Source organism: Thamnophis sirtalis, unplaced genomic scaffold, assembly GCF_051295495.1.
Source record: "Thamnophis sirtalis isolate CommonGarterSnake01/CBP01778 unplaced genomic scaffold, rThaSir2_p1.2 scaffold_14, whole genome shotgun sequence".
NCBI classification, from domain to species: Eukaryota; Metazoa; Chordata; class Lepidosauria; order Squamata; family Natricidae; genus Thamnophis; species Thamnophis sirtalis.
The window spans coordinates 49319984-49342158 of record NW_028261394.1 but is presented as its reverse complement, the minus strand read 5'-3'; the positions used below and the strand labels follow the sequence as shown (position 1 = coordinate 49342158).

The window sequence follows — 22175 nt, the reverse complement described above, 5'->3', positions numbered from 1 at the left end:
CTGCCGCCTCTCTTCTGGGCCCCAGACCGTGCAGGGGCTGCCCATGCAGGGAGGCCTGGGGGAAGCGGGGAAGGACCCTTTCTGCTGCCACTGATGGAGCTGGAGTTGGAGCCACTGCTGGAACTCACTTGGGGAATAGCCTTCAGCCAGCAAAGCCATCGCCGGAACCTTTGCCATGGGGAGCCCCTCCCAAGCCCCCCCCCCAAACACCTGAAAAGAAGCAGTTCCGAAACTGGGCTGGGGAGGGTCCCCTCTGCTGCCAGGGCAGGGCTGGAGCAGAGAATGGAAATCTCTGGGGGTGGGGGTGACTCAATGGAGCATTTCCCCCCCTCCCACTCTGAGCATGCTCGTCCCCCAGAAGGCCCAGGGACCCTTTCTGGGTCCCTGCAATGTTGACCTGCCCACTTGGCCAGAAAGAAAAGTCGGCTGCGGAGACCCCGGGTCTTGGCCCAAACCCTTCCCAGGAGCATGAAGGTTATCGGAAAAGCTCCCGGGGGGAGGGGGGGCAGAGCCACCCCCCCTGGAAGGCCTGGTTTTATTCCGCCTGTGCTGCGAGGCTCTCGCCTTCTGTCTTTCCCAGGTAACTGGAAGGCTGTAATTGGTGAGGAAGGCGATTAGAAATATCGGCAGCTTCTAAGTAAGACTTTAATTTACTGGCAGATCAATAGCACTAGGGTTATATTGGCAAAATGTCTACAACTCTATTGACTCCCACAATTCCTCTTATCAATTTATCAGAAATCTGGAGGCCAGAAGATCTTGTTTGGAGAAAAAGGCTGGGAGGAAATGAGCCAACCCCAAACAGAGACTCTGCTGGTAAATGGACCAGCCACCATCCTGGGAGGAGGGAGGGAGGGAGGGAGAGCAGCGGAGCCCCCCCCCCCCCCAATCACTCAGGCTCACCTGCTATCCAGGCAGGAGGGCCATTCCTCTTCCAACCATTCCCCAGATAAGGAAGGAAGTCTTCCTTATCAATTCAGGCTAAGGGCTCCTCCTCCTCCTCCTCGGGCTGAAGGCTCCAACCCACGAAGGAAGGAATGCAGCTCCCCCGGGAAGGCCCTTTGGCAGCCCCAGGAGGGAGACGGCGGGTGCCAGGAGCCCAGAAGCCCCCGGGCAGGACAGGGGGAAACGCTTCTAATGCCATCATCCCACAGCGCCCGGCTCGCTCTGGCCATCCCAGGGCAAAACCTTCCCTGACTGCTTTGCAATCCGACGAGACGCAGCAGACCCTAACAGGAAGTGTGGCTGAGAGGACTGACCACGTGGGTAAGCAGAGGCCGTCTGTCCGGACCCACCGCTTCCTGCTCCAACAGAAGGCCAGATTCATTTCCCCAAATGAGCACTAAATACGTTCTTAAAGTCACCAAGCCAGAATTCCAGAAGCCAAGACGACCACTGCCCTCAACCCACACTTCCAAACCCATCCATACTTTAACAGGACCACAAGCACCCCCGACCCCTCAGCAGCACCAACAGTGGTGGGGTACGGCCGATACACACAGGCGTACCGGTGGCAGCTGGGAGCAGCGGCAACCGTACCGGAACAGTGTTTGGGTGGGCTCACCCACCCTCCCACGTTCCTTACCTGCTTTCTAGACCCCTCAAGAGGGGCAGGAGAGAGGGGAGATGGGTCCTTGCAGAAGATGACCCTGGCCCTAGATTACTCAGGGCAAAGTTGGGAGCAACGGCGCTGGGCCCATCTCTGGAATCCCTTTGGTGGGTCCCAGTGTCGTTGCAGCCACCCAAATCCCAGAGCGCCCCTGGGAACTGCCTCCGGATGCCCACAAGCAGCCTTGGAGCCCTGGCTGAGAAGAGCAGCTGTTTTGCAAGCAGAAGTGGGGAGGAGGAGGAGGAGGGGGAGGAACCCACCTCTCTTCAAGGTTACAACCAGAGGCCCCAGGCTGCGGAAAACTGCCTGCCTTCCAGCTACGCTCTTCCCTTGTCCCCCTGGCCAGGGGGATGGAAGTCCGGAAGGCATTAAGTCCCCACCAGCCACCCACCAGACCAGGGGTGAGCTGGGGACAGCCGCATCCACTCATCTGGCCGGCCAGAGGAGACCAAGCAGCTGGAGAAGAACCCACACATCCAGCTCCCACAACTCTCCCCGTCTCAGGTCTTCCCAAGAAGGACCTCAGCCCCCACGCTCTCTCCACTCTCTCGGTTCGCTTTGGGGGTCCCTCCAGAAGATGCACGGGGCTACCCGGTCCCCCTCCCAACCTGAACCAAAGGGGCAGCAGCAGCAGCAGCAGTGCCAGGAATTTGACCCCCGTCCAGCCCTTCGGTCTCCTTTGAAGTGCAGATTTGAACTTTTCACCCCGTGGATGTCCACAGCTGCACCTCCCTTGTCCCAGCAGGGATATCTGGAGCCATGGGGGCTCTGCCCCATCCTCAAATTTGCAAAGCTGAAGGTCAGGAGGCCAGGAGTCACTTGAGGGGGGGGGGATTCAGTAAGCCCCCATCTTGCTGGAGAGACAAAGCCACAGAGAAGGAGGAGGAGAAGGAAGGCAGCTGCCATAGACAATGCTCCATTCATCGTCAGCCCAGCTTCCGTTCTTGCAAGGGGAAGAGAGCCGCTCCGGCAAAATGTTCAGTGGCTGCAGCCAGAAAACCCACCAGCTCAGGATGCCTGAGGAAGGCCGCGGGTGGGAGGGGGCTCTCTGGGAGAGGCCTCAGCTGAGCCCTGCCTGCAGACCCCGTGGAAGAGGGCCCGGGGGGGGGGGGAGGGGGCTTCTGCAGGACTGGGAGAGAGTCACTTCTCCTTCCTCCAAGCAGCCTCCAAGCAGAAGAGGCAGCCGGCTGGGCTCAGAGAAGGGCCCAGAAGGAGCGGCCGAGGCTTCCCCGGGGCTGAGAGGAAGTTCAGCAGGAGGAGAACCTCCCTGCGCAGCCCTGGGAGAGGCAGAGCAGCCACAGAAGCATCCCGAGTCCCGCTCCTGCCCACGGGGCCTTCCCAGAGGAGCAGCAGAGCCCCAGGCACACGCGCTGTCCGCCAGGTAGCCTCCCCCCTCCCTCCCTCCCTCCCTCCCTCCCCCTGGAACGGAGCCAGCCAGCCCAGCTGCGGAGGAATGCAGCAGGGCAGCTCTGCGCTCCCAGCCCCCCCCCCCGGGTCCCTTCGGCTGCCAGACAAGAAAGACAACCAGAGGGGGGAGGGGGTCTCACTTCCCCAGGAGGCCCTGGCAGCCCCCAGCCGGCCAGACACCCTCCGAGCACGTGAGGGCCAAGGGCAGGATGGAGGCTCCATGGAGCAGGGACCCCCTTCTAGCCCGCTGGCTGGGAGGCCGGCAGCCCCTCCACTCACTCAGGCATAGGGGGGGGGCGGCTCAACCCCTCCTCCTCCTCCCAGCCGCAGCCCGGCCTTCGCTTCACAGAGAAACAGATGTAAACAAAGGGCCTGACGGTGAAGAAGACGGGAGACATGCAGAGCAAAGGCTGGAGCCAGAATTCGGGCAGAAACGGGCACTCCTCACTTGACACCCCACCCCCCCCCCCGCCTGCAAACCACAAGAGATCTGCCCAGTGATTGTGAGGAGGACTGGAAAGGGCCACTGAGGGGCCCCCAGCAGCCCCTCCTCGCTTTGACCCTGCTAGGGAAGGGCCGGCCCAGCTGATCCTGCCAAGTCCTCCCAAGGTTTCTGGCCACTCAACAAAAATGGGCTCTCCTATATTTTAGAGCTATTATTCTCTGAATAGGAAGAACAAACCAGAGGAAAAGTGACGCCCTGTTTTCTGAACCCAACCAAGAGCCAATTCCTCCTACATGCTTACCTACAAATGAACGTAAGAATTACTTCTGAAAATGCCTTTCTTCATTCTTGCAACCACAAGAACAAAGAAACGGATGTTCTGAAATAATTCTTACGTTAATTTAGCAAAACGCGTCCTGTTAAAAGAAATATTGGGGAGAAGCCCCCAGCGGTCCTTCTCCTTGAAAGGCCCCAAACGTGGTCCCTGGAGACCCCCTCGCAAGAGGAAGAAAGCGCTTGGCCGGCAACCTTTAGGCCTCTCAACCTGAAGCAGGCCAGGCTCCACCCAACCATCCCTGGGTGCCCAGCTCCACTGTGAGGGCCTGTCTGGGAAGGGGGTCCACCCTGCGATCGGCTCCGCCAGCAGCAAGAGGGAAGAGCCCCCTTTTCCTCCTGCAAAGTGATCAAAGCACCCACCCCAGGCCCAGCCCCCCAGCCCCCACGACCAAAGCCAGCTGGAGGCCCAACATTCCTGGGCAGAGGGAGCGGAGGGCACCCCCCCCCGCAAGGCCATTCCCCTCCAAAGAACAGGGCGCGCTGGGAGTCCAAGCACACAAAGGCAGCAGCAAAGCCCTGAGCCAGGAGGCTGAGCGAGGGGCCCCCCCAATACAGCGGAGGATCTGGCGCCTCGGCCCTCCCCATCAGCCTTGCCCACAGGAGGGACAAGGCAGGAAGGGGGAGTCCCCCTTCCTACACACACACACGCACACCCCATTTCTCCCACAGCCACGGCTGGGTGGCCCCTTGAACCTGCGAGGGGCCAGGAGAAGAGCCCTCCGACCTCCTTCCCTTGCAGAGCAAAAGGACTCTCCTTATCCACTCCCAGCAACTGCAGCCAGTGCCCGCGGGGGGGGGGGGGGAGCCAGCTGGAGGAAGAGCAACCAGCCTCCCTTCAGAGCTGCAGGAAATAAAGTGAAAAGCACTAATTAACTCAGCAGCAAGTTGCTACTATTTGCATACAAATGCAGCCACATATCACAGCTAACAAGCCAGGACAAGGCAAGCAATTAACATATGTAAATCCACCCAGGACAGCAGCTTCAGGGAGGGTCACTGAAAGGGGGCAGCCTGCCAATTCCCCCAGGCAGAGGAGGAGAGCCTCAGTCTGGGCAAACAGCCATCACAAGCGGCCCAGGCAGAGGGGAGCCCAAGACGAACTGGGCCCCAGCAGCACCCCCCCCCTCTCACACACACACACACACACACACACACACACACACACTCCCAGCCCCCCCCCCCCCCGCCCCAGTGGAGCAAACTAGCCAGGCTACTTCTCTGGAAGAGGAAAGGCAAGACCAGGCACGGAGTTTCCATGCGCCCAGGGGAGTTTCCCCACCCACCCACCCACCCACCCACCGTGGCTGGCAGAGGCTGCCCCTGACCAGAAGGGAGAGAGTGCTCTGCAGGCCTGCATGCTCATCAGAGCCACAGCCATAAGGCCACCCGGTCCACTCCAAGGGGGAAGGAGACGGGCAGCGGGAGAGGAAACAGCCCAGAGCAACGGCCGTTCTTGTCCGTGGGACCAAGCGTGTCTCCGTGTCAAATCAGGCCTATTCCGAATACAGCAGACCCTCATTTCAGGCCTTAAGCAATAACAGCTTTTATTCGCTTTGGAAACAAGACACCAAAGAGGCTGGTTCACTGCTTGGAAGGCCTCCTGTGCAAGGCCCAGGCCAACCCTCCACGCGCTACGAGTCCAGGGTCTCTTCCCCTGGAAAATCCCACCGCCTCCCCCAATCATGAGGCTGGCCCGGTTCTCAGAGGCCCCAAAGGCACCTGCAAGGGAGAAGATGGCACCTCTTTGCTCCCTTTGGGCCAAGAGCAAAGGGCTCCTCCTCAAATACTTTCTCTCATACCCTGATCCAAAAACTGCACCTTCTGGGCCAACATTCCTGAAACGGCAACTAACTTGAAAGAGACGAGTCCTGTTCTTCCCAAGCAAGATTTGAGCAGCCAGCAGGAGATGAGGAGCTCCTGGCTTGCACAAAACTCTCCCACCTCACCTGCATCCAAGGACCCCCCTGGCTGCTTGACTGGTCCGGCCCAAGACGCTGCTTGCTAAGAGGGGGGGGGGCTGCCTGCACTCCCCTTCCCCTTCAATTGTGATTCGCTTCCAGGTGTCAGGCCAGAATGGAGGAGAGAGTGGTGGCCGGGAGGACTTGTTGGGTCAAAGCCCAGCTTCCTCGCCCAGAGACTTTCCTGAGCCGGTCTGAACAGGGAATCCAGCAAGGGGCTACTGGAAGCCAGCGGGAAAGTCTGGAGAATCATAGTCATTGACAGGTTCACAAAATATAAATGGCAACTATCCAATCCATCCATCCATCCATCCATTATAAAAACAAAAAGATCCAGCAGCACCAGAAATATAAATTAAACAGACTCTGGAAAAGGGAGCAGGGGGGCGGCAGCCACAAGGTGAGAAGGGGTCTGAAGAAGGGGCCCACCCCCAGAAACCAAACTTAGGAGGAGGACCCCCACCTCCAGCCAGCTGAGGAGCAACGGAGGCCTCTTAGCTGCCCCTCCAAGAGTTGCCTCCCGGCCTCCCCCCCCTCTGCCCCCACTGCAGTCCGTGTTCCTCCATCGCCAACTGAGAAAGGGCCATTCTGAGACCCCGTTGGCTTTGAGGATGGGAGCATTTAGTGTCCGCTGAGGTCTTCCTGCTTCTGTTTGGGCACATTTTCATTTCTGGTCGTTTATCAATCACCCCAGGACTTTACATCAGACGGAAGAGCCACTTCTAGAAGGCCCTTCAAAGAGGCAGAGATATATTCAGAAACCTCCGAGGCCAAAGGAGGGGAGCGAGGTTTTGAAAATAACAGTGGGAGTCCTCACCCCCAGGACGCGCCCAGCTTCACCTCCAGACGCCAGAGCCAAAACCTGCCTGCACCCCCTTCTTCATCCGCAGCCGGCCTCATTCATCCATCACCCTCGCCCACCTTCTGCAGCTTCCCTTTCACTGTCCGATACAATAAATCTCTCGGGTTTTCGGAACTGGCTCCTCGCATCCATGCTTTCATCAGAACGTTAATTAATCATCATTTCAATAAAGCCTGGTTTCCCTGCGCTCCGGATCTCGGTATCCAGATTTTATTTATTTAAAGAATTTAGATTTCTACTTATTTCATACACTGATTCTAGGCAGCCCTCAACAGCCAGTAAACACAAGAATGAGGGCAAGACCCCGCTCCCAGCCAGGGGCCAGACCAACCCCACGATTGCCCTCCTTTGCCCTCCTAAGCCCACCGCTTGGGGGAAGGGCCTGGAGGCCTTTCCCAGTCTCAGGTGGGAGGATACCCAAAAGGAGCGAGGAGACACAAAGAAGGGGACCTCCAAGGTCCCAACAGATGAAGATATTTAAGGGAGGCAACTTGGAGTGTGCCCACCCTTTCTGACCTAATGGGGCAGAGAGAGGGGGGGGGTCCCACAAATCTTTTGTCCTATACCGTGCAGTGCTTTAAAAATTAAAAATAGCCCCCTAAATTGCCTCTGCAAAGCAACTGGGAACTGGTGCTGCTCATGCAGGTGGGCTGATTCAGAACCAGACGACCTTCAAGGGCAGCCCCGTGTCGAGGAAACTGCAGAAATCCATTTGGGGGTGACGAAGGCATGAGGGACAGTGAGCACAGGAGGCACATCTTCATCCTCTAGAATCCAGGAATCCCTGCTTAGCCCAAGTCTCGGTACTCGGCCACCAGCGGTCTTACTCCTGCCCTACTCGTACCAGCCTAAAAGCCTGAACAACAACTAACCTCAGCTAATGGAAAGGTCTACAGGTAAGTCCTCAACTTATAGAACCCAGAATTTCAGTTGTAAGTCACTGCAGTTGTAAGTCAAGTCATCATGTGACCAGAGTCAATTTTAGGACCGTTTTATGACTGTCATTAAGGATTAAATTATAAAATGTGGCCAGGTGACTACGGGGGCTGCAACCCAGCTTGTAAATGCTAGTTGCTACCCGAGTACGATCACAAGATCTTGGGGGTGATGCGGCAGTTGCAACTTTGAGGACACATCATATATAACTTTGTTTTTAGTCTGCTGTATCTTTGCACTGTCGTTAAGTGGCTGGTTGTAAGTCAAGGACTACTTGTATGCGTGCAGTTTTACTGCAGGATCAAAGGCCAGAGGCAAATCCTAACTGAGCAGAGCAAAAGATTGTTGTTCACAGGAACAACCCTTCACCTTTCCTCCAGACGTTGTGGGAGTTTTTAAGAAGAGATCGGACAATCCATTTGTCTGAGATGGTCCCGGTCTCCTGCTTCAGCAGGGGGTGGGATTAGAAGCCCTCCAAGGTATCTGGCATCAGGAACCCACCACTGGCACCCATTTACACTGGCCAGGGACCCATGGGGATGAAAGCCGTTCCCTCTCCGTGGTGCTTCTAGGGACCCCGGGGCCTATGGGCAGCTCAAGGATTATATGGCCAGGTGATAAAGGTTTAAGGCTCTTGGATGACTCTGTAATAATTAATGAAGTGCCATTAGGTGGTTTTTTAACTATGGATTATTCTAGGCAAAAGGACAGCAAAACAATTTCAGTCAGATGAGAACTATGATATGTTGGAAGTAAGACTCATTAAGAACTTTGATATTTGATATGGATGTAATGACTGTGGAAGAGATGCACAAAAGCTCATTATAACCACACTTTCTACAAGATGTAATGTCAGATGACTATTTTTTTGTGTGTGTTGTTCGTTTAATAAAAATTAAAAAAAAAATTGTATTAAAAAAAAAAGGATTATATGGCCAGGTACGGCTCTGCCCAATCCCACCTCAGCTTCTGCTCCCTAAGGACCCCCCCTCCCAAAACTGGAAGGGGGGAGCACAAGGGGGGACAAAGGGTTAACTACCAAGTCTTCTCAGAGAGTCCCATTTTTAGCTTCCCGGTGCTGCTGCTGCTGCTGCCTTTCACCCACCCCAAACAGCAAAACCAGATCTCCAGGCAGCTGATCCCTCTCCATGCAGGCTTCCTACCGTGGCCACAACAGCCACCATCTTGGCTTCTCCAATATGCCCCCCCTCAGAAGCGAATGAGCCCCCGAGGGTCTGATCAGCACAGCTCCTTCTGCGCAGAAGCAGAGCGCCCCTCCCTGGGGAACTCGCCCGTCCCTCCTCTCTCGCGTCCACTTCAAGCTCAAGAGAGGAAGCAGCCACACTTGGGTCTCCCTCCAAGCCAGGACCACCATTGCTCGATTCCGGCATCCAACATTGTGTAAGCCCAGAGTTTATGGGTTAGCCTGCTCTGCAAAGTCAGGCCCTTGTGCTTGATTCAATAAATCATGGTTATGCAAGTGCTGGCTGCGTGCCAGGGGCAAGCCCAGCTTCAGAAAAGATATTCAAAATGCAGCGGCCGATGCGAGTGCCAGCAGGACGAAGCGGCCCCCGCGGCCCTGCAGTGAGCAATCCAAGCAAGGAGCACCCTTGGCCAGGCGCCCTAATGGTGCTGCCAAGCTCCCTGGCATTGAGCTGCGCCTGCTTCAGAGCGCGTCATTTCCCGGAGCTCACGGAGGGATCAGGGCTGGGAAAGCCTCTGCAGACACGCTTCCTCTGGAGCCCTCCTGCAATCCCCCGCGTGCGACCGAGGGAAGCCCTTTTCCGGGGCACCTGGGTCCCAAGGAGGGCAACAGGCCACGGGGGAAAGTTCTCCAAGCAACCGAAGGAAATGCAGCAAAGGAACCTTTGGGAGCTACGAGGGCAAAACCACCCCAGGAACAAGACGGAGGCCCCAACAGAACCTCCGCAGCTGAGGGTTTTTATTGCTCTCTGAGCCGAGATCTCTGCCTGCCGACTAGGGAACACGGATCGGTACGGAGGACGTTGCTCAGCTGGGCAATGAAACTCAAAGAGCACCAAGAACTTCGTAGATGTCCACCACCAGCCTTAAGCCAAATTAAAAGTCCCATTACCCTTCGGAGCAGCTACAGGCAAGGCAGGGCAGAGGCTGCGGGGCCCCCAAGTGGGGACTGGCCCCTGGGGAGAGCGGCTGCTCTCCTGCATCTATTTCCCCCTGAATTAATCCTGGTGCTTCTGCTTCCCTGATTGCTGCCTGTGAAGGTGTGTAACTCCTCCAAAGCGGGCTAGAAGGGGAGTGGCAGAGATGCCCTGGAGCTTTGGGGGGCAGCTGGACTAAGGGAACATCTGACAGGGTCTGCTGAGCAGAGGTGCTTGCCACAGTGGAGTGATAAAAATTGAGCCATTCGGAATGGTAAAAGAAGTTTGTCCTAAGAAATCGGTTCCAGATACTCCCCCACGACCCCCCAAAAGGGCCCTGGATGCCCTGAGGGAAGGCCTGGCACAGCCCAGGCCAGAGCCAGGGGGGAGAGCCGGGCTCACTGCGGCTGAGGAGAGCCTGACAGGATGGCTGCTCGGACGAGGGGGCTTCTTCTGGGTGGTCAGCAGTAGCCCAGATGATGTCCTCCTTTAGCCTTAACCTCTCCTGCCTTACAACGTCTAGTTTGCCAGCACTTGTTGGGGGGGAAGTGAGTCGGGTGAGAAAATCCTGTCGGACATCAGCAGAGGTCAGCCTAAGGTTACCGGGAAGCTCTGGAGCTCCTCGTGGTACCAGAGGTCCTTTCGGTGCACTTATCCAGCCATGACAGTTCTGCCAGGCACAACCGAGGCTGCAGGTGATGAGGACGGGTCCTCTTCGTGCACCTGCCAGCCAGGAGGAAGGCCCCTGCCAGTCAGCAACAGCCACACGTTGCCTCCACCTTTCAACCCCGCCAGGAGTGTCAACAATCCTTCGAGGGGTTCACAGACCCCAAGAAGGCGGCAGCCCTTCTCCTCTCACACTGAATCCCCAGGAAAAGGCAGGCCTGTGGCCCCTTCCCTCCACGGCCCTCCTCTTTCCCCCAGAGAGCCTCTTGGCCGGTCCCCCTGCCCAGGTAGGGCATCGCCCAGAGGCCACGCCTGCAGCCTGGTCTGTTCCAGGTGAAGAAGGCGCCTGGGCAACACACTGCTATGGCCTTTGGGCCTTTGGGCAGTTGCGATGGCCGTTGTCCAAAAAAGCCCAAGGCCCCAGCTGGGCCCCAGCGCCAGAAGGGCTGCAGGGTGGGAGCCCGTGGGTGTTCCTGGGCTTGGGCCGGAACCAGTAAATGCCTGGTTCCAGCTCTGCGCTGGGCCACAGGAGCCCGATGGCCCCTTATCAACCTGCCTGTCAGGGTCTGCTGCAGAGGCCCAGTCAAGGGAGCCAGGATCTTCCCTTCCCTTCCTGAAGAAAAGGGAGATGATGCAGCCCAGGAAATCACAACTGCTCAGTTGCCAGCACAAAATCATTCAGCCCCTCGAGGCCTTCTCACGCAGTGGGAGGCGGGTGGGGGGGGGACCGACTCCCCCCCCCCCCCCCCCCCGGCCACAATGGGATCAGCTAAGGAGGATTTCCCCAGGACTTGGAAATGCTCAGAAGGAACGTTCCCATTCGAAAATTTAACTCCTCTGGCAACTCCAAAAACCTCCAAAACCCCTCGACACCCACAGCCACAAGTCCTGGGAAAGGCTCCCAAAACAAGAACACGACCCCACCTAATGAAAGGCCGTACAGATCCTAACCAGGCCGCTTTCCTAGTCAGCACAAGGAATGTTCTTCATTTTGCCACCATCATGGAAAAGCAACTTGAAATTCTTCATTACAACAAAAAATGGTGGAACCAGTTGAAGAGCCGCCTTGGTGCCCTGTGCAACCTCCTCTCAAGCCCTCTGCCCAGACCCCTTTCTTGTGCCCAAGAGCGATTGGAGGCAGGCGAGGGCATTGGGCCACACCAGACTCTCCCTCCTCTCCTTCCTGAAATGGCCCAGCAGGAATAAAACCCAGCCAAGGTTGCACCGGCTGCATAGGGCCACATTCCCCGAGAAGCTCCCATCGGCCTCCTCCTCTTCACTTGTGGTGGTTGTGGAGGCTTCATTCACAGACATCATCAGCCCTGGGGGGGCCTGGAAGGAACTGCTGCCCCATCCCCGGCTGAGGTCTCTCTTCGGGGCCAGGCACCGTGTTCCTTCCCTCCCTCTGCTGGGCTGCAATACGGGAGGCCCATTCATCTCTGTCCTTCCTTAACTGGGAGGGGGCCCTTCAGCAATTCCCCCCCCCCAACCAAGCACGGACCACTCTCTTGGCGACCCCAGCTGGGTCTCTCCACACACCCGTAATTACTAGGCTCCTCAGCCAACTAACATCTTTCTCCCACAACAGTCCATGTGTATCCGCTCATTTCTAGAACCACGGCCAAACAACCGAGTGCTTGCAGAAGGCTTTGCCCTCTGATTTTTCGGTCTCTCCTGACACGGCATCTAGTCGACCCCAAAGCTATTTAGGGCCCAGCCTTCCCTGGAAATGGAGCACAACTGCCAGTCAGCTGCGAGTCCATGGCTCAGAAATGTTTCAGCCGCAGCATTTCTCATTCTGATATAGACAACTGGGTGGGAGATGGGATACTTCAAGGGAACCGAGAAAATGAGATTTTGAAACCTTGGGTTGTGGTAGTAATGACTCTTTTCTTTGTAATAAAAAAAAAAATTGCAGCATAATAAGGAAAGCTGTAATGGCAGAAATAACATTAAAGAAGAAGAACACTTCAAAATGTAGAAAGCAGGAGGTCAGGCTTTCAAAACAAGGCCTTGCCTCATCTAGGCAGCCGACGCTGCGTTTTTCCACGGGTCAAAACGACAGCCTGGCCCACGAATTCAGCCTACCTTCCCCGTTCATCCCCCCAGAATTCCAGCACAAGGGCAGCAAGGGAAGAAGGCTCAGCCCCCTCCCCACCAGGCTCTGTTTGAGGGGAGCTGAGGCAATGGTGGGACCTGAGGTTTCCAACCAAGGGGTCTGTTAATTAGCAGCATCTGTGACCATCAAGGGGGATCTGCCACACATCCAAGGGCCCAGAGGCTTCCTAGTTTCTGGTGTCCTGAAGCAGAGCGAGGGGCTCCAGTCACCCAAGCCTGCTCCGGCTTTAGACATCGCCTGGAGAAAAAGGCAGGACAGGATCTGGAAACGCCCTGGCCTGATCCAGGGACTTGCTCTGGAACAATGGCTTCCCATTCCTTCAATAGAATTCATTCAACAGCCCCCCCCCCCACCATGGCACCTGCGAAAGGGGAGAGCCCCCTCCCCAGAAAGAGGCCTTTCAAAGCCCAGGAAAGGTCTGTGCCTTTGACCCCCTCCCACACACACATCGGCCCAGGGCTCTCCAGCCTTCCCACCGCTCTCCAGACCCCCCCAGGCCCCTCTCAAAGCCCACCCCAGGCAGGGGCTGTTGCTCCTCCGTTCCTCAAAGGCAGGAGCGCTGCTGGGGCAGGGAAGTCAACTGGCCCACAACGGAGAAAAGGATGGGGGGGGGGTCGGTTAGAGACCGGGACTGGTGGGGCCCAGGAAGGGCAGCGCCTTCTCTTCGCAGCAGGCGCCGCCGAGGCTGGCCTGGGATTTGCAACTGAATGGAAGTTGCCTTGGGAAGTAGGGAGGGGACACCCAAACAACCACGGCCACAAAGGGGGCATAAAAGGACCCAACACCAAAGGGACATTAACGCCTCCTGACGCGGCGGCGGAAGGCCCGATATTTAGCAGGACTCGGCGGCCGAGCCAGGACTCGCTCCGCGGCGGCTGCCTGAGTGGAAGGAGGCGGCAGCGCTCGCAAGGCCTACTCCAGCCCCGCGAAGGACACGGGCGTCCCTCGGCCTGCGGCGGCCCCAGCTCAAACAACACCGACAACGGCTTGACGAGAGCCGACCCGAACTCCAGGCGACCCGGGGCGGCGGGCGAGGCCTCTGGAGAAGCCGAAGGCTCCGGCCGGCGGTCGCTCGTCCGCGGCTGTCCTGCCCGTTGTCCCTCCCGTTCGCCAGAAGACCCCCGTCTCCGAGCCTCCCCCGGGGCAAGCGGGGCGGGGAGCCCCACGGCCGGGAACGGGGCTTTTGGCTGCGGCTAAACGTCGGGGACCGGAAGCAGCGACAGCAGCAGCCGAAGCCGCCGCACCGAGCCGCCCTCATCAGAGCAGCCGCCTTCCGCACGAGCGTCCCCGGGCGGGAGCCTGTCCAGAGCCGCAGGCGCTCCGGCTCACGGGCAGCTCGGACGGCGACAAGGCTACTCCTCGCCCGGCCGCCCGAGGCCTCTGCCTGCGGCTGCGGAGCCTGGCAATCGCCTGCTGGGCGAGGCTTTCGCCACGGAAAGCCCGGCAGCCTCTTGTGTAACGCAAACCGCAGCTCGGGCGCGGAGCGGGCGGCGGAAAATGCGTGGCTCGCAGCAATGGCCGAGGCTGCCCAGAGTTGCCCGCGGCGGCGGCGGCGGCGCTCTGGCCGAGGCGGCCGGGATTCCTTCCGGCCGAGTTTTGGGCCGCCGCGAAGCGGCTTAGCAAAGCGGCTCGGCGAGGAAGCGGCTCGGCTCAACTTTGCGGTTTTCGGGCCGGTGCGGGAGCGGCGCGGCTGGGGACAAACCACGGCCGCTTCAGCGCAGGCGGGACCTTCCGGTGCGGGGAGCCACCGTCGCCCGGCCGAGCGGGAGCCGCGCTTAGCCCGGGCCCAACTGGCCTCGGCCGGAGAGCGGCCCGGAACGGCCGACTCGGCACCAAGCGCCGGGTGGCTCTCCGGTCGTCCTGCGGAGGGCCGGGGCCCGAGCACAAGAGGGCGGCCGACCGAGAGCAGCCGCGGCCCGACGCTTCCGTGGCTGCCAGATCGATTATGCAGATGGGCCGATCAATTTGGCTGCTCTCGGCGGGGCCCGGGGCGCTCCCGCTCCCAACTGCCCTCCGCAGCCGCCGGGAGACCGGCGCCCGGCCCGGCCCGCAGCACCTGCCCGCGGCGAGAGGCGCCTAAAGTTTCCGCCGGGGGGGGAGGGAGCAGCGGCCCCGATCCGGCGAGAAGGGGCCGGGCCACCCCATGCAAAGCAGCCCGGGCGGGGCGCATCGAAGTTGCCACTTACGCGGCGGCGGCGGCGGCGTCTTCCCTCCTCCTGCGCCCGTCCTCCTCTTCTTCCTCCTCGGCCCCTCCTGCTGCGAGAGCTCCGGCGAGACGGCTAATCCCGGGCGGCGCGGGGGGGGAGACGGATCCCATGAAGGCTGCAGGCGCGGCGGGCTCCTAGCTGCAGTCCGGACTGGCGGCGGTGGTGGCGGCGGCGGCGGCGAGACGAGGCAGAGGAGAGGCGCGGAGCAGGCGCGGCGGCCGGAGCCGGGCGGCAGCCGCTTCCACTTGCGCCACCGGGGCCGCTGCTGCCCCCGCCGCCGCCGCCGCCGCCGCTGCCCAGCAGCAGCAGCAGCAGCAGCATCGTCGCCGGGAGCGGCGGCGCCCCGGAGCGAGGCGGGCGGGGGCCCGGGCGGGCGGGAGCCGGACGGCGGGGCGGCCGGAGCAGGAAGCGCCCGCGTTCAGATCTGCTGATTGGGGAGGAGGAAAAAAACTCTTTGGATCTTTATTCTGCTAATTAGTTTCCTGCAAAAAATGGCTGATTAGTGCAGTGCGCATGTGCCTCATTACCCAGGCACGACGGGAAGGGCTAATTAGCCACCTTCTGGATCAATAAGATTCAGCCCAGGCGGCGGGGGAGGAGGAGGGAGCGCGGGCAGGAGGGAGGGAGGGAGGGAGGGAGCGCGGGCGGGCGGGCGGAGCGGCGAGCGAGCGAGGGAAGCAGGGAGGCGGGAGGGACGGGCGGGCGGAGGGGCGCGGGTGGGAGGGGAAGGGCGAGGGGCGCATTCCAGCCGTTTTCTGGCTGGAGCCGAGCGGGGAAGTTGCCGGGAAAGTTGGGGTTCGGCGGGAAGAAGCTCGGCCAGACGCGGCCCCGATCCGGCTTCCAGCGGCAGCGCCCCGGCCCGGGAGGCTTCCGCCAGGCATCCTCGGCGCGGGCAAGGCAGCCGGCGCGGCGGGGCGCCTCCTTCCGGAAGACGCGGACCCTCCCCGACGCGGCGCTGCTCGGTCTGGAGCCCGGGGAGGCGGCGTCCGGTTCGGACTTGGCCGCGGAGCGGCGAGAAGGCCCGGCGAGGGACCGCCGGAGGTCGGCTGGGCAGCGAGGAGGAGGGGCGGGCGGAGGGGGCTCTGCGTACGGTTCTGCAGGAGGAGTGTCCGCCTGGCCGGCGAGGCAAAGAGCCCGGAGTCGGAGCGCCCAGGGGCTGGAGAGAAGCCCGCAGCCCCCAAGAGCCAAGTCACAGCCGCCGCCGCCAGTGGGCCGCGAGGAGGGCCGGGGCTGGTGGCCGAAGGACACGGAGGGGCCTGGCTGGGCTGCCTTGAGGCGGAGCGGCGGTCTCGGCCGGCGCTGAAGAGCTGGCGGGTCGCCGCGTCCTTGGGCCGGCTGCCTCGCGACGCTTCCCCGCCAGAAGCTCTTCCTGGGAGAAGCGGCTCCGGGTACGTGGCTTCCTTTGCCGGCTGGGGTCGGAGGAGGAGCCCGCTTTCCTCCCGGGGCTTCTTTGCGGGCCGCGGAAACGCTGGAAGGATCGGGGCGAGCGGGTGGCCTTCGCCCCAGACTCCGCCGCTCCCTCAGCCCCAAACGCCGCTTCCTTTCGAGCCAGGAAGGCCCTTCTGCGAGCCAACTGCCTCCCCGGCCTAGAGGAGGCCAAGCTGAAGGGGCAGCCGTTGCTCCAGGCCGGAGGGAGGCCACCTCCCGCCCCACAGAAGCCCCTCCGGCCTGGAGCAGAGCTCTTCCAGCAGTGGGGGGGGGGGGGCGTCCTCCGGTCAGTGCATTTTGACTTCCTCCTAAGGAAGAAATTCCTTTTCCAAATTTCATACAAACCGCTTTTTGGAGCATTGTGGTTATTAGACTATGTTTAATTAACGCTTTTGTTGTAATTTTAATAATTTACAAGTATAAATGGCTTGCAACTTATTTGTCAGAAACCAGCCTTAATGGTGCTCTGGCTTCAGCTCCTGCTGATTCGGAAGAAATGCCTTAGATGAGAGTCCTGGCGTCAGTTTCATTTTATTCTAATAAACGTAGTCATTGATCCTAAGAAGGTTTTGGTTGGTTTTTAAATCAACACCACAAGCTAAGTTCAGCCTTGTATCTAATGCTGAAATACAGACTCCAGCAGAGTCGCTCTTAGAATTATCAAATGGCTGCTTAATAATGTGCACGTTGCTTCTGCTAAACTGCACCTCATCCACATGTCATAGGAAACGGAGGGGCAGCAGGTCCACTCAAAAGGGGGGCCTGGCCGCACTGCTGTCGAGGCTCTTGGGAGAAACCAAAGGGAGCTGCGGACTCTTGGACTCTGGATGCCGGCTTTTGGCTCTCGGCGTCCCTCTCCTCCTCGGAGGAGGCTGCGGGAGAATATATCGATCCCCAGGACAGATGAAAACGATGGAGGAATGTCACAGGCAGGAAGGGGAGCCTTTGAGGGATCGCCCCCTGCTTGCAAGCCCCTTGGGAGAAGCTCTGGGGCTGCTATGGGGGCCTCCAGAAGCCCAACACTTCACAGCTTCCTCTGGCAGTCTGAGCACATGCCCCTCTGGGTGACAAAGAACGCTGCAGGTGCGCCTGGGCCTCTGGCTACCTTGAAGGGCTTTGGAAAAGATGAGGGAGTTTCGAGGGAGGTGCGCTCTGCTGCTGCAGCTGCAAGGAAGACCTGACCGGATGGCTCTGCCTGACTGCCTTAACCAGCTCCATCAGGAAGGAAGGAAGTGGGAGGAAGGAAGTGGAAGGAGGGAAGTGGAAGGAGCTATCTCAGATTGACTGGTGGTGGTTTCAGCAAGTCCCCCCCCCCCCCCCGGCCTTAAGGGAAGCAATCTGCCCTATTGCCCGCAAGGCTTTCGTCCTGCCGGGGCCTGAGCCAGCACACCACCGCCAGGGGCACCCGGCATGCTCCCCAGCTACTCCACCAGCACTTGGGGGTTTGGAAGGGCTCCTTCCTGGGAGTGCGGAGGAGAAGCTGCTCGTTGGTTTCAGCACAGGGACTTCTCGGGTTTCTTCCCTGGAAAAGAATGCAATGCTTGGGCTTCATGCTGCAGCAGCCCATCCAGGCAGCTGGGAGCAGACAATTCAGTGGGCTTTGCAAGCACCAAAATCGTGGCAAGCGGAGAATGAACCACTGGGAGGAATGGAGAACAGACGGGGGTTTGTAAGATGGCCCCTGAGAGAGGAGGCACCGCCAGGAGATGAAGAAGAAAATGCTCCCAGAAAAGCATCGGATTTCAAGGGCTGCTGCGGCGGATGCATTCACACATCTATAAGCAGGGCATAAACGAGTGGGAGGACCCTCAACAGTCAGAGCTTCAACCAGGTTTGCCATTCATCCATCACTGGAATAAGACAAAAGCTCTGATTTCACGGTATGTTTTGCTTAACGCTGGCATTTTGAACTCTGCTCAGAAGTGATGCTATTTAACGTATCTACGGCATCCTTTGTACATTTTATAGTACTTATCACAATCATGACAAAGCAGAAACCTTTTCACTGCACAGTCTGCACATTTAATGTCTCCACTGCCGTAAAAGCAGAAAATGGAACTTGGCTCCCTCGGCCTTTCTGGGCAAATCAGCAGGAGGAGCCCCGCGGCTCCTGCCCAGACAGCCACCTCCAACAGGGAAGACGTCCACGTTGTTGGGTGGTGAGCAGCAATTTGGTGCTCCGGCTGTTTGGGCCCACTTGGGCTGGCAGGGAGCTGCCCTAGAGATATTCTTTCCTCCCGAGTGGGAGAGGAAGGGGAGGAGGTTGGCTCCTCTTGCGGGCAGAGCACCTGCAGGCACCGGATGGGCCTGGAAACTTCCCAGCCCTCCTCAGCCGGGGGGATCCATTGCTTGAGTTGACACAGAGCCTGCCTGGCAAGCGAGTGCCCACATCCAGGGCTTGCTGGGCCTCCCACCAGGGCTTGGTCTGAATCGAACCCTGTTGTTGAGGTTGTTCTCAGGCCAGACGGTTCTCTCGGGCCAGTGTGGCCCCTGACCTCACGCTCATGCATTTCTATGGCGCATCAGAGCAAGTGGATCATGCGTTGATCGTTCTGATGTAGAACTGGGGGGAAGCCCTCCAAAGGGGGGATCCGTGCGCACCTTGCGGGACCCCTGCCATCAGGTAATGCATCATGATGTTTTCCCCTTCACAGAGCTGGGTGTGGCCTGCGTGTGATGCATCCGACCCAGTTTGGCACCCCTGCTGAGGAATCCTCCACCTATCCTGTCCCCTTCCCCACAGCTGCACCAAAATGCTCCCGGGGGGGGGGCAAAATGAAGCGCAGCCAGTCCAGGAAGTGGCCCAAGGGAGCATTTGCACCTGTGTGCTGGATTGCCAGGATCTGCCAGCTCCCCTCCACCTGCTAGACACTGGTGTCCCCACAGCTGCTGGTGGAGATGGGGACACCCCTGGTGACCTAGAAATGAACTGCGCAGGGCTTAATTCTGGGTAGGCCCAGACACGGCTGCTCACCCCCAAAGGCTCTGAAAAACGGTGAATGAGGAAGCAGCAAAAGGCTGGGACAGAACAATTAGAGCCCACGAAGGCTTCCAGCTCAGCCTTTCTCTCTCCCGGCCAGCCACAGAGCTCATCCCAACAGACTCCAGGGAAAAGGGCTTCCGTCCGGAATCTCCCCGGCTCCTGCTTGGCAAGGTCTGTCTTCCCTGTTCCTGAGGCCAAGGTGCCACTTCCAACCTCTGGCTGCGGTGGGCCAGGGGACTGTCCAGCTTGCCCTTGAGGGTCTCTGCAGGAGCCCAGCAGGTCGGTCATTCCGTTGCCAATTGAGGGCTCTCGGGGGGGGGGGGGAGGTTTTTGCCAGTATGCAAACAGAAATCCATCTTCCCAAAGCTTAAACCTTATTTAGAATAATTGTCCAAGAGGCAGGGACGGAGCACCTCAGAAGAGCTGACTCTTCCCGGGGGGGGGGGGGGGGGGGAGGGGGGGAAAACCTGCAGTGCTTCCAAAGGTCCTATACCCCTCCTGGGGTTCTTTCCCAGCCAATCCGGCTGCAAGGAAGGCTGAGATTCTTCTACCTTTTGTCATTCAGAGTTGGCTTTGGTGGGCTTGGCCGGCAGCTTCCTTCTCCTCCTTGCAGAGCGACTCCTGTCCCCTCACTGGCCAGGAGGCCCCATCGGCATTGAGGATGAAGCTGTGCCCCTCCGCCAGCTGTCCCTGCCTGCCCAAAGGAAGACCTGCCAACCAGCCTAATATTCTGCCCCTCCGTCCCCTCCATCGCCCCTCTGCTCCCATCCCATCCCTGGACCTCCTCTTCCCCTCCAGAGTCCATGGGGTCAAGGGTTGCCCTGGAACTCCTCCCTCCCTGCTCTTCTGCAGACTGAGCCTCCCACCCCAGGGGCTCCAAAGGGGCCCCTCCCTTTCTGCCTGGGCTCCCTTAGTGTTCGGCTGCAGGGTCATCAAACCACTTTTTACACCTCACCACCCACAACTAGCAACCTCTCCAGTGACGACAGCTAAGAGGGGCAGGACAGGAGGCCGGCGCAAAGGCTCAGGAGAGGCCCGCCTGCAGGCAGCCTCAAACCCTCCCGGCACCCTCCATGCGAGGGCTCTTCCCTTTCATGCGGGGGAGGCATCTGCCGCCTCGACCCTTCGGCTGGCCCTGGAAGCTTGGCAAATAAAAGCTACACGCTCCCCTCCTCCGTCCCCAGGGAAAGAGAGGGGCCCAAGGGCCTGGGGACTCTTCCCCGGACCACCATGTAAATATGCTGAAAAGGAAAGCCAGGGAGTCCCCGTTGATCTCTCCTGCTGGGGAGAGGGGAGGGCGTCTGGAGGTACTTCCACTCCTTAGGGAACCGTGTCCCTGGCGAGGAGGCCAAAGAGTCTCACGCTGGGCTCTGACTGGCCTCGTGGGGACGGGCCGTTGCAGTCCAAAGGGGGGCTGCCCTGTACCCCATTGGCAGCCTGAAATGATGCCCCTGCCCTGGCAGAGCTCCTAGCCTCGAGGGCGCGGCAGACACACGGCACTCGCCACAGAGGCCTTTGGCCGGCCCTGAGGAGCCTCCTGGTGGAGCCAGGAAGAGCTGCCCAAGGGCAGTCCTGGGGGGGGGGGGGTTCTTCCCAGAAGAATCCACCACCTGCGGGCAGGCAAAGGACGACATCTTCCAGAGTCCCGTTTGCACTGAAGCAGCCGAACTGTGCCCACAAGGAGAGGCAGGAGAATTAAATGAAAATCTCAGCAACTCTGGCACGCCCGCATCCGAATGCAGGTACCCCCTGCCTGGAATCCAGGAGCAGAGAAGGGCCTTCATGGGCGGACGTGGGAGAAGAGGCTGCCTTCCCCAGAGGAGCTGAAGGGGGCTGATCAGCCAGATGCCCCCCCCCCTCTCCAGCTCCTCCTCCTCCTCCTCGCTGCTTCTCTCCACAGCGGATCAAACGTCCTCCTCCCGCAGGCCCACCGCTGACCAACGGCCCCCCTCCCTCTCTAGCTGAGGCACCAGGGCTGCATGGGGAGGGATGCCCGAGAAGCCTGGAGGATCCTCCCGGCTGCAACACGGCCGCCGAGGGTCAGGAGGCCGCGCAGCAGCTCAGCCTCTGCATACGAGGTTTGTCTCAAGCTGGCACAGGCAGCCACCATTCAGCCCGAAATTTATATTGCTAAGCAAGAGAAGTGTTAAGTGAATTTCGCCCCATTTTACAACCTTTCTTACCAGTTCTTAAGTGAATCACTGTAGTTATTAAGTTAGTAACATGGTTGTTAAGTGAATCTGACTTCCCATTGACTTTGTCAGAAGGTCACAAAAGGGGTAACGACATGTCTATAATGGTCGTAAGTATGAAAACAGTCCTGCCACTTTTTTCAGTGGTGTTGTAAGTTTGATTGGTCCCTAAACAAAAGGTTGTAAGTTGAGAACTACTTGTACTGAACCTGCTCATCTATAACAAAGACTAGAGCGGGTACAATCCAGAATCAGCTGAGCAAGAAATCATGAAAATGGCTCCCAGGAGGATCCCTACCTGCTCCCAAAGGCCTGGACTTCCGGCTCCTCCTCCTCCTCCTCCTCCTCCTCCTCGCCCGCGTGAGATCCAGAGGAGACGACGGCAGATCCAGAGGCATCAGGAGAGGGGAATATTGGCTCTTTGGTGTATGTCTGGAGGATTTTGTCAGATAAATCCTTGGATTGTTTCAAAGCAAATGTTGGTTCTTGTCAAAGTTGGGGGCTCTTTCGGTATGTGGCTCTCCGGCACGTTCTGCCTGCTGCTCCTGTGCCGCTCCATGTAGGCCTTCTCCTAGGAGCGCCTCATCCTGAAAGGGAAAGGGAAAACTCAGCTTCCTCTGCGTGCCACCCATCGGCCGGCAGCTCAGGACTTCCCTTGTCAAGCCAGGCAATGCCACGGGGGAAGCCATCGGCGTCAGGGCTGCATGCCTTCGTTTGTTTACTTGCGTGCATTTGTTGTCTTGAGATGCATCGTGCCTCTCTCCCCACATCTAACTTTGAAAGGCAGGAGGGAGGAACGCCTTTCCCCTGAGTGGAGGCAAACCCATCCCACACCTGGGAGCCTTTCCATGCTCCTGGCTACCTGAGCACTTCATCAGAACTTCTGCGCTCTGCTGCCAAGAGCAAC

The 22175-nt window shown here is 59.1% G+C and overlaps 1 protein-coding gene and 1 long non-coding RNA gene across 2 annotated transcripts in view; both read right to left on the bottom strand.

Annotated features, from left to right (window-relative positions):
• ZFHX3 (zinc finger homeobox 3) overlaps positions 1–15154 on the bottom strand; it is a 73373-nt gene extending 58219 nt beyond the window's left edge. The window contains 1 exon segment of the mRNA XM_087729020.1: positions 14645–15154. The gene's annotated coding sequence lies outside the window, so the exon portion shown is untranslated.
• Positions 15155–21688: 6534 nt separating this feature from the next.
• LOC148042848 (uncharacterized) overlaps positions 21689–22175 on the bottom strand; it is a 92602-nt gene continuing 92115 nt past the window's right edge. The window contains exon 3 of the long non-coding RNA XR_015698476.1: positions 21689–21855. This is a non-coding gene — a long non-coding RNA (uncharacterized LOC148042848). The remainder of the gene's footprint in view (positions 21856–22175) is intronic.